General features: G+C 35.4%; 2 pseudogenes; one reads left to right on the top strand and one right to left on the bottom strand.

The window, feature by feature from the left end:
• Positions 1 to 2945: 2945 nt before the first annotated feature.
• On the bottom strand, positions 2946 to 5387 carry LOC126721281 (pentatricopeptide repeat-containing protein At1g25360-like; annotated as a pseudogene).
• Positions 5388 to 11030: 5643 nt separating this feature from the next.
• Positions 11031 to 11471, top strand: part of LOC126720478 (protein SUPPRESSOR OF K(+) TRANSPORT GROWTH DEFECT 1-like) — a 47601-nt pseudogene continuing 47160 nt past the window's right edge.

Here is an 11471-nt window from a genome sequence, read left to right as displayed (position 1 = left end):
GCTGCCATGACCTCTCCATTTGCATTCCATATTATTACTCCAACTCCAGAGCAGTTCAGCTCCTTGAAGATTGTGGCATCAAAATTCAGCTTGTAGACCGGATCCGTAGGGGCAACCCAGGTGTTTGTAGTCAATCGTTGCAGCTGGGGATTCAACTGATCTTGTGACTGTTGAAACTCATTAAGGTAATCCCATGCCCTCTTATTGAGCCATCTCGGGTCTCTCATTTTTCCCCCATGAACTACGGTGTTTCTTTGGCTCCAAATCAGCCAAGACTGAACCAGGAAAAGCTCAAACTCAGCTGTGGTTAACCGGATCATCAATTCTTGAAATAATTGAAGAACATCCTGTTGACCCACGCTCCATTTTTGCAGCCGAACTAAGCTACCCGCCCAGACATCCCTTGCAACGGTACAATCCCATAGAGCATGGACCCTTGTTTCGGCCTCTCTTAAACAGAGCATATACACATCGTCATCCATGACTTTTCGTCGCCTAAGATTGGCCCGGGTTGGCAGAATATTTTGACAAGCACGCCACCCAAATACTTTAATTTTCTTAGGCACGTTAAGCATCCAGAGTTTAGACCAAACCTGAACACCAATCGGACCGGCTGATGCTTCTGCCCATGACTCCATCTTCTTGAGCTGTCTTGCCACATGGTAGCCGGATTTGACCAAATAAACTCCCTTCTTTGTATGTAACCACATTATCATATCCGAGGCTTGTCTATGGCTTAGGGGAATTTTGAGAATAGCATCGGCATCCTCCTTATGGAAATTTGCCCGTATAATTTCACTATACCACATTTTCTGCTCCTGGTTAATGAGGTCCGAGACAAACCAACCACCCTCCTCCATCCTAGGTGGATGCAAAACTCCATTCGTTGGGTAATTTGGGATCCACTTATCCATGAAGACTCTAATATTTGAGCCATCTCCCACTCTCCAACAACATCCAGATTTTAGGATTGGAATTGCCGCCATTATACTCTTCCACACATAAGAGCAATTAGGAGAAGCCGAGGCATCCAATAAGTGGCTCCTTGGGAAATACCTAGCTTTGAAGCACTTGGCCATCAGGGAGTCTTGCTGCTGTATTAGTCTCCATCCCTGTTTTGCCAACATGGCAAGATTAAAGGATGTTAGGTCTCTAAAACCCAACCCTCCCATCTTCTTAGCTTCGGTCAATTTATCCCAACTTTTCCAGTGAATTTTCCTCTTCTCTCCTTCCTGCCCCCACCAAAATCTGGCACACATAGCATTGAGTTCGTCACAAAGTTTCTTGGGTAATTGGAATACCCCCATGGAATACGTGGGGATAGCTTGAGCCACTGCCTTTATTAATACCTCCTTCCCACCTCTAGATAGCATCTTTCCCTTCCACCCTTGAAGCTTCTTCCATACCTTATCTTTCAGATAAGCAAAAGAGTGGTATTTAGCTCGCCCCACCAGCGTGGGCAAGCCCAAGTACGTCTCAAACCGATCCACCTCCTTTACTCCTAAAGAATCTTTGATCCATCTCTTCTGCTCAAGTGGTGTGTTACCACTAAAGTAAATGGAAGATTTCTCCAAATTAATGCATTGACCCGACGCCCCAGCATACACCTGTAAGATCTTTGAGATCACTTGGACTTCATTTTGAGTAGCTTGACAAAATATCAATGAGTCATCTGCAAACAAAAGATTAGTAATTCTTGGGGCCCTCCTGCAAATGGACACCCCTCTGATTTGTCTCTCCATTTCTGCTCTATGAAGCAATGAGGTGAATCCTTCTGTACATAAAAGAAAAAGATATGGTGAAAGAGGGTCTCCTTGTCGGAGGCCCCTAGAAGTATAATATGACCATATGTTTTCCCATTTATTAGGATAGAATAAGATGGTGTAGTAACACAACACATGACTCTATCCACCCAGACCTCAGGAAAACCCAATTTAATCATAATACCCTTTAGAAAGCTCCACTCAACCCGATCATATGCCTTACTAACATCCAGTTTAAGAGCAAGAGACCCTTTTTTCCCTGTTTTCCTACCATGCATAGTATGTAAGGTCTCATATGCAACCAATACATTATCTATTATCAGGCGGCCTGTAATTAAGTTCACATCAATGGTTAAAATTAGGTAGATAAAGTAAAATAAAAAAAGAAAGTACGTAGCTTAAAAACAGAATCAGACTCTAGCAAGCATATTTGCAAATGCAAAAGTTTAATTAACTCGAATGCCATCCTTGAATTCTGATTTAAATGTTAATTAAATCCTTTAAAAAAAGAAGGCATTATGAAATGTACATGCAGTAAAAATTTTAATATTGGATCAACAATGTAAGAGTATAAGAAAAATCATTGGATGCAAAATTACGTTGCTATTCAAATATTATTGGATCAACAATGTAAGAGTATAAGAAATTTTAGTTAGCTAACATGTGAGTCGAGAACTAAAATAAACGTCAGTTAACAAGTATAGCCAAAAACAGAAACTAAAGTCCAAGGCTGTTGCTCATTCTATTGAGAAATTTATAAAAATCACCTATTGAATGTAATTACAATTGCCATCATGGCGATATCAACAAATTTCATATTCAAAATTAGTGGTTTAACCAACAATCATATTATTTGCCTAACCTCAAAACAAAATACGGTACATTAACCATTCATACCACACTCTGGTATCCAAACCACCTACATATTTGCACCATTGAGCTACACCATCTTCTCTAAAGAAAATCCAGACTGAAGTGAAAAACTCATGTATCTGCCTCTACATAGTTTTCTAAAAGTAGTTTTGAGGTAATTATATGTTTGAGTAGTTGGATCAATAGCTGGCATGATCGTCCATTTTATAAATTCCCACCATGGGGCTGCAAAAAAGAACAAGTGAAGAACGGGGCTTTCTGTTTTTGACAGTAACCTTCCTCAAGATAATTGGCAGACAAAATATCCGGCTACCAGTAATTGCCACAAAACCTAAGGTTCTTGAAAACCCTAATTGTGGCTCCTAGAGGAATCTTCATAAGCCCAAAAACAACCACAAGCTTCTCACTATGAGTTATAAGACAGAATCCTTATGCTCATACTCCATATTTTGCAGCACATACTTTGTGTTGAGGACACACCCAAGTTTTCTCATTTCAAATGCCAATTGCTCAAGATAATTATGCACAGTATCAGCAACCAAGAACACATGAACCTTGCTTTAAACCTCAATCCATCTACAACCAGGCTCTTTCTTAATCCCCTAGTCCCCCATTAATTTCCGCACCTTAGCTGCATCAATCAACGTGCCTGCAGTGGCAAATATGTTTGACAAAAGTACATAGTTCCTATCATGCTGTGACATTAGTTCAAAAAGTCGTTCTGCAGCTTGAATCCCCAAATCCATGTTCCCATACATCCAGCAACCAGCAAGAAGAGCCTTCCAAATTCGTGCACCTGGCTCAAAAGGCATTGATTCAATCACATCAATTGCCTCTGAAAACTTCCCAGCTCAAACCAACAAATCAATCAATCGAGCATAATGATCTTCACCCAGGACTATATCGTAACAAACATGCATTGAATTGAAATAACAATGTCCTTCTTTGACTAAACCAGCATGGCTAGAAGCAGAGAGAATTGTGAGAAAAGTTATCCAAATCAAGCACTATATCTTCCTTCAACATCTGTTCAAAAAGTACTATTGCTTGCAGACCATGTCCATGTTGCCCTAAAGCGGCAATCATGGCATTCCAAGGTACTCAATCTAGATAAGACATTGTAAGGAACACACAATTTGTAGCCTCAACAATGCCACATCTCACATACAATGTGATAATTGCATTTCCAGCTGAGAGGCTTGTATCATGCCCTAGCTGAACTAGTTGAGCATGGAGTTGACGTCCATGCTCCCCTCCCAGCACTGCACAAGATGTAATTTCTGCAACAAATGCAGAATCATATGGCTCAAAACCCTCTATTCTCATTTGGTTGAATAACTTCAAACCTTCTTCCCCAAAGCCATTTTGTGCTAAACCAGATATCATCATTGTCCATGCCAGAAGATTCCTCTCAGGCATCTCCTTTAAAAAGGACTTAGCTTCCACAATGTGCCCTAAATTAACAGATGCAGACAAGATTTCATTCCATGAAACAAGATTTTTTATGAGCATATTATCAAAAATCTTCCTTGCCTCATCAACTTTACCACATTTCCAGTATAGTGTAACTAATGCATTATTTAGAGACAGCAAAAATTCTGGTTTAGGATTCTCTTCTGTTTTCAAAATGAAAGCATGCACTTACTTTCCATGTTTGAACAATCCAGCATTAGTGCAAGCACTAATTACACTCGTGTGGGTAAACTCATGAATAAAACCACGGTGCACATAACCCAAAATCATTGGATTCCATGCAACCCCCATATTTTCAGTCATGCCATCAAGAATTGCACGGTCTGCATCAAGATCACCTTTCCTCACATACCCTGTAATAATTGTTGTCCATGTTAACTCATCCTTCTCTGTCGTCTCATCAAACAACATTTTAGCTGCACCCATTAATAAAGAAAATGATACTAATGGTGAAGATGCACACCGAACATAAGTGGATATAAGCGCATTCAACACTGAACTAACAAACACTGTTCCTGGCTTTAGCACGGCACAACGCATTTTTGTTGGCAATGCTTTTCATCCTCGACTATTAGCACCAACACTCCAAGAACACTAGTGAAAGTGAAATTTTCAGGCCTAAGTTTGTCTCACCTCATATCACGAAAGAGTAGAATAGCAGCATGGCCATCATTGTAGTGGGAATAACCTGTGATCATTGCATTGTAAAAAACAGTGTCTCGCATACCGAGTGGGATTCCACCAAATACTTCCTAAGCTACTTTTAGACTTCTTGTAGTAGAGTGCAGTAATCAACGTCATTCTTGCAACTTTATGTGGTTTGAATTTTGTTGAACAGTTGGCTAGCATAGGCAATATTGGATGATTTACAATAGATATCCATAAGACAGTTGAGGATGTGGTGTGGCTTGAACCCAGAAGCTATCATATGGGCGGATGGTTTGAGCTATGCAGTAAGAGCTTGACCTTTGGGAGCAATATAGTTGCAGTTGTGCAGTGTAACAATTGGCCACCGTATGGAGCCAAAATCCCCTTCAACTTCCCATTGTGCTTTTTGAAACATCCCATTTAAAAATGAGAAATGGTGCATTTTGGCCACCCTTGGAGCCAAAATCCCCTTCAACTTCCCATTGTGCTTTTTGAAACATCCTATCAACCATATGTGCTAATACTGTTTAGTTTCAGCTAGAATTGCCGAAACTTGTAACAGTTGACAAAATTGTACACAAAACCCCCACCGCCAAATCTCATTCTAAATCTCAACTTGTTAATTTCCATGGTACTAAACAATGGTGTTCCCAACCAATATACTTATTGATCCTGAAATTCAACCATTCCATTTACACAACCAAATAAGAGAGAGAAAGAGAGATTGTGGGTGTTGAAATTAGATCCTTCTAGAGTTTTACGATGTGAATTTTGCTATGGACAGTAGGAGATTTACTCTCTCATCAAAGGGATCTTTTTTTTCCTAAGCAAAAGGTTTGGTCTCTTAAGTCTTTTGCTTTTGGGAATGTAACAATAAGCAATAACTTGTTCACCTTAATTTAGTTACCATGCCTAATAATGGTATTTCAATCATAACGTAATGATCACAAATGCTTTGATAAGCATATCAAAGCATTTTGCAAAATAGAAGTTTTGGTAATGATGTGAAAAAGAATGGCTTACTAATGGGTAGATAAAGTCACCTACTTAGGATTATTAGGTAGTAGCCAATTTGATCAACAGAACATTGCAGAATATAAGACAACCCATCTGAATAATAGTTGTGCACAAAACTGAAAGAAGCAATCTTTTTAAGCAGAATTTTTTTAATGTTACTGTGTGCTCATGCTCATAATGTTGAGCATATATTAATCGTTCCATTAATAAAATACCACAACTTATCGAACAAAAGAGTAATAATTTTTTATGTAATTATTCAGACTATCTTGTGTGTTTATTATTTACAAGAGATAGTCTATTTCCTTTATCAATTAAGTTACTTATCCAAACCAAAAAAAAGACCGATTGAAATGGTGAAAATTTCAACTGGGTCTGGGTTTCACACTGCAAACAATGATGCATGATTAAAAGCATAGTCACAAACACAAAATACACACACATATTAGACGGCATATTGTGCATATTTTGAGAAGAATTTTATCAAACAGCTGAACTGCATTGATCTGAGAAGCAAACTAGTTTGAAAACCAATGTGTTCGTTATGAAGTCCAAAACTATTTCAATTTATTAATACTAAAAATTAGTCACAGACAAAATATTATTTACAGTGAACAAAGAGAGTCAGAGAGTAACATGAAGCAAACCTTCGAGTCTGTCCCAAATTGGTAACAGTCTCAACTAACCGAAACCTGATCATCTTAGATTAGCCTCCATATCCTTAACCGAAGCAAAAGCTCTTAACCCAAGCCATTGAAGAGAAAATAACCCAAGCCCATTCTAATTGTCCAACAACAACCCGACCCATTCAAAAACGCCCAATAATATCAGCCCATCGAAGCCCACACTTTGAGAGCCTAGAACCCAACAATGAGTCACGGACTCACAGTCAAGTTTACCTTAATTTTCAGCAGTGCAAGGCCCAACGTATGAAGCCTACTACACGCCTGTTTTGTTAGAGCTTTTGTAGTTGGGCCGAAATCATATTGGCAATTTAAAAACGTGACCATAGGGCATTTGGTGAAAAAGTGTATTTTTATGCTGCAATTGCATAATTTGCATCTCCTAAGCAGCAATTACAAAGCGCCACTTTTTCCAAAAATCCAAAATCAAAAGGTTGAACCAAACAAACTCTACATCAGTTTGAAGCCTTGGGGAAGCTACCTATAGCCAATGGATTGAGATTTGAGATACAATTGAAATAGTTGTTTAATGGCTGAGATAGAAAATTGAAAAGTTTATCTTTGATCACAACAATTGGATCATAACTTTTTCACTTCTTCTTCTTCTTATTATTATTACTTTAAAAAAATTTCACTCTTTTTACTTCTCTCACACACATTAAGGGGTAATTGCACTGTACAATAGCTCATCGGACCCCAAATCCACAACAAATTGGCCAATGACAACTCAAGTTCGCTGGTTTAGGTTCTTATTACAATTTTCTTTTGAGATTTAGTATAGAGAATCACAATAATGTTGGAACTACCTCCTTTTTTAAGGTTATCTAGAGTCAAACTCATGAAATTTCAACAATGGTTTAATTTGTTAGTTTGCCCAAACCAGAAACTCGATGGTAATTTTACTAAAACAATCAATTTATTGCCATGACAATCAATCAGCAAAATTGTATATTTTACTAGGAGTCAACTATTCATTCTTTTTCTTGAAATAAGGAATTTCTTTTTCTTAAGAAGTATATTTTTTATGATTGGTGCATAATAAAGAAGATTTTAAGCCACGTGATGGTTAGTAATTGTGGGGTGGGGGAAGGATCATGGATTTAGCCCCAGCTAGGGAAGAATTATATGTAGGTTAGATTAAAATTTCTAGGTCAGCTCAAAAAAGAAGAAAATTTTAATAGTGGACTCCTTTTAAAATGATGTTCATATTATAATTTATCATAACAAGTTATGGAAAAAACTTCAAAATAGTTGAGTCTCTGTCAATGTCATAACACATATATATATATATGTGTGTGTGTGTGTGTGTGTGTGTTTTTATATAACATAAATATGAATCTTAATGGTTATATTAATAAATTATTTATTAAAACTTTAAAGTTGGTAATTCTTTTAACGTAAAAGAAAGAAAGAAAATCTTATTTCATAAGAGCCATGCATGCATATGCAGATATGCTAGGAGCATGCACATGCATGGTTTAGATGCATAAGTCTCCAAGTTTGAACATGTTGGGAGAGTGCAGATGTATTCTGATAGGAGCACAGTTAGGGTTAAGGTCATGTTGAATTGAGTTGAGTGTTTAAGATGATGAAAGCTTAGGAACCTGGTTGGGATTGCTTTAGGGTTTTGAGTATATTTAGGATAGTATGGTATTTAAGGTTTGGAATGGAATGTGTGGTGAATAAATAGATAAAGGGAGTCACGACCTTCTAAAGGAAAAAGTGATTAAGAGAGTAAAAGAGATTCATAAATAAATAATTAATCAAAAAAAAATTGAGAAAAAAACACACATAACAGAGAGGGAAATTGGTTCTAACATAAAAGCATATTACAAATTTCATTCAAAAGTCATGGTAAATAACTAATCATTTAAATAAGAGTGAAAGAGGAAACTTTTACACTGTTTGACAAAACGGAATACAAGGAAAGAGAAAACAAAGGAAAGAGGAGAGAGGAAAAGAAAGAGAAAGAGAAAAGAGAATAGTTCCCCTTCATAGTATTTGGGTTTGCAAGGTTTTAGAAAAGAAGGGAAAGAGGTGGGCCTCATATCGTATATAACTCGCTCTACTTTCTCATTCCCTTACAATTTGGAAGGAAATAAAAATGGTGGATCTTATGGAAATTCATTCTCTCCATTAGATGGGAGAAAAGAACATAAAGATGCAATTAACTTTCTTGTTATGACCTTCCACACTTATAATTACAGGAGGGTTTATATACACGGGCATATTTAATTCTTATTGGTTGATTGATTGATTGCACATATGCCTAGCCTAACTTATTTTAATTAACTAATTAAGCATGTGCTAAATATGATAGGTTAAACTCTATACTAACTAGTAATCATACACTACTATGATTAATAAACTTGTAGTACAAGTATATATCAGTGACTTTTTTTTTTAGTGAAAGTATATATCAATGACTTATACACAAAGTAAGATTAGGCTTCGATCTACACTATTGGACTAATATATCTCTAACTCTTTCGTTACAATTCCATTGAATCTCTCAACTAAAAGTTAAGTATATGCTTTAAAGCATACACTAGATGCTCTAGTAAAAGCATCAAACATAATTTTAGCACATGTATATTCTTGAAATAGAATCTCAATGTCAGTTTCCATGAACATAAGAACAACATCTCTAGAAATTTTATCATCTTTTAAATGTTTTTCATATATTTAAGTTTGCAATAGTACTAGCATTTAATAAAATATGGGTCTAAGGACATATAATAATAATTCATTTTAGAAATATTTTTATCAAAAATTGAAAAAGCTGTCAAAAAAGTATGACAATTTTTTCAATTTCCGAATAAAAATTTTCCTGAAATAATTTACTAACATATGCTTAAAGGGCATACATTAGTTTAATAGCTTTTTCAATTCTCGAATAGAAATTTTTCTGAAATGATTTACTAGCATATCCCAAAGAACACGCGTCAGTAAAACTCATAATAGATTACCTGACAGATATGATTAGTCACATTAAATTTTTTTTTTTTTTTCTTAGTTTTGCTTAGTTCTAGACCTACTGGTCATGACCAATGAGTCCAAGCAAACAGTCTCACCAATGTGTACTGCATTGCACGGTCAAAACAGAACAGAATCTGCCAACAACCACCAATTTATTAGACACCAAGACACGTGACAGAGGATAATTGAATAACTTTTTATTAAGTATTTATTTTTTTTGCTAAACATGTATTATTAAGAATTAGTAACAAATTAATGTATAAGTAATATAATCTAATTACAAGTTATTATTAATGGAAGTTGTGGCAAAATATATAACCCAAGTATGGGAAATAACTATCAAAAAAAAAAAAAGTATATGAAATAACAATGAGTTTTAGTTAACTCAATTAGTAAAGTCTCTGGTAGCTGAATAAGAAATTTGAGGTTCAATTATAGCTATCATAAGTTAAAATTCTAAAAAAAAAAAAGTATGTGAACTAACTTTGAATTGGATTGTTATATTCCAAATTGTATAAATTTGATTGATTTAAATCGTTATAATATGTATTGTGTGAGTACATGTTGAGAGCAACATTTAGTGTTTACTAAATGAATATTGGTTTTCTTGGTAATTATGAAAATTTCAAATTAAAAATTGATTAATCCTTTTAGAATATAAGTGGTTTGCTTACTTATTACGGAACATCACAAATATGTTGGATGTTTTAAACTAATTATATTGATGTTTTTTTTTAAGAATCATTAGATTTCACATTCTAGAATCTATTATACCACCGACTTTAATATTATTATTATATTATTACGTTTTTCCTACATACCGTGCATGTGGAAGATAGAGAGAAGCACTTTTGGTTCTTGAATATAATTATTGCTTACATTTTCTCAACCCAAAAAAAAAAAAAAAAAAAAAAAAAAAAAAAAAAAAAAACTATTTCTTACTTACTAAGGAACAACACAAATATTTTGGATATTTTAAACTAATTGTAATATATGTTAGATTTTTTATTATTATTATTATTAGAATCATTAGACTTCATATTCTAGAATGTTGTATACCTTCGACTTTTTTATTATTATTATTACTACCCCCTATACCTTGCATGTTAAGGTAGAGAGAAAGCACATTGATCTCTATCCCCCATTATTATGATATAATTATGTTCTAGATTTCTATCATTCATATCTCATATCAATCGTTTCTCCCAAAAAAAAAAAAAAAGTCATATCAATTCCACCCACACACCACAATTACAAACGATATCTTTGTCTGAACTTTGATTTATCTCAGCGATCTCTTGGTAGAAAAACAAATACCGTTCTCACTTGTCCAGGTATTAAATCATCACCTTTTTTTTTTTTTACACACTTTGCAAAAAAGCTAGTAATGGGTCTGATTAATATTTTTGACCTATGTTTCCTTTGGCTAAGATCATTATTATGTTCCATATTATAGATTTATAATATTCATTCGAAGATCATAAACAAAACCGGAAAACACTACCTTTACCGTTACAAAATCACATGTCACAATTTCATTATTATTATTATTTTTTTTTTAAGTCACAGTTCACAATTAATGAAAATGGTCACCTATATGCACACCTAAGAATTCATAACAGCGCCCATACCATTACCATATACCCCCAAACATGAAAAGGAAAACCCTCATTCAATCTGAATCTCGGCCACCACACACGGTGGCTGAGAAACCTTCGACACCCAAAAAAAAAAACGAAACCACCCTCGCTCACGGCCATAACACGCGGCGGCTGGGGCTCGCCAAAATTGTCATGGTCAGTTAGGTGGCCCCGGCCCAAAGAAAACCCCCTACGGACTGCGGATGAAAATGAGAGGAAGATCAAGAGAAATCAGAATCGCTGATTAGATTTATTGCTCAGGCATATCTATTGCAAATTCATATCACTATGAATAACTGTATGTGTATATGTGCGTGTGTGTGTGTGTGTGTTAGAGTCTTAGATGACTACTCTGATTAGATTTATTGCTCATCATGCATATATCTATTGCAAAT

Source organism: Quercus robur, chromosome 4 (assembly GCF_932294415.1).
Source record: "Quercus robur chromosome 4, dhQueRobu3.1, whole genome shotgun sequence".
NCBI classification, from domain to species: domain Eukaryota; kingdom Viridiplantae; phylum Streptophyta; class Magnoliopsida; order Fagales; family Fagaceae; genus Quercus; species Quercus robur.
This window is presented reverse-complemented; position numbering and strand designations above follow the sequence as displayed.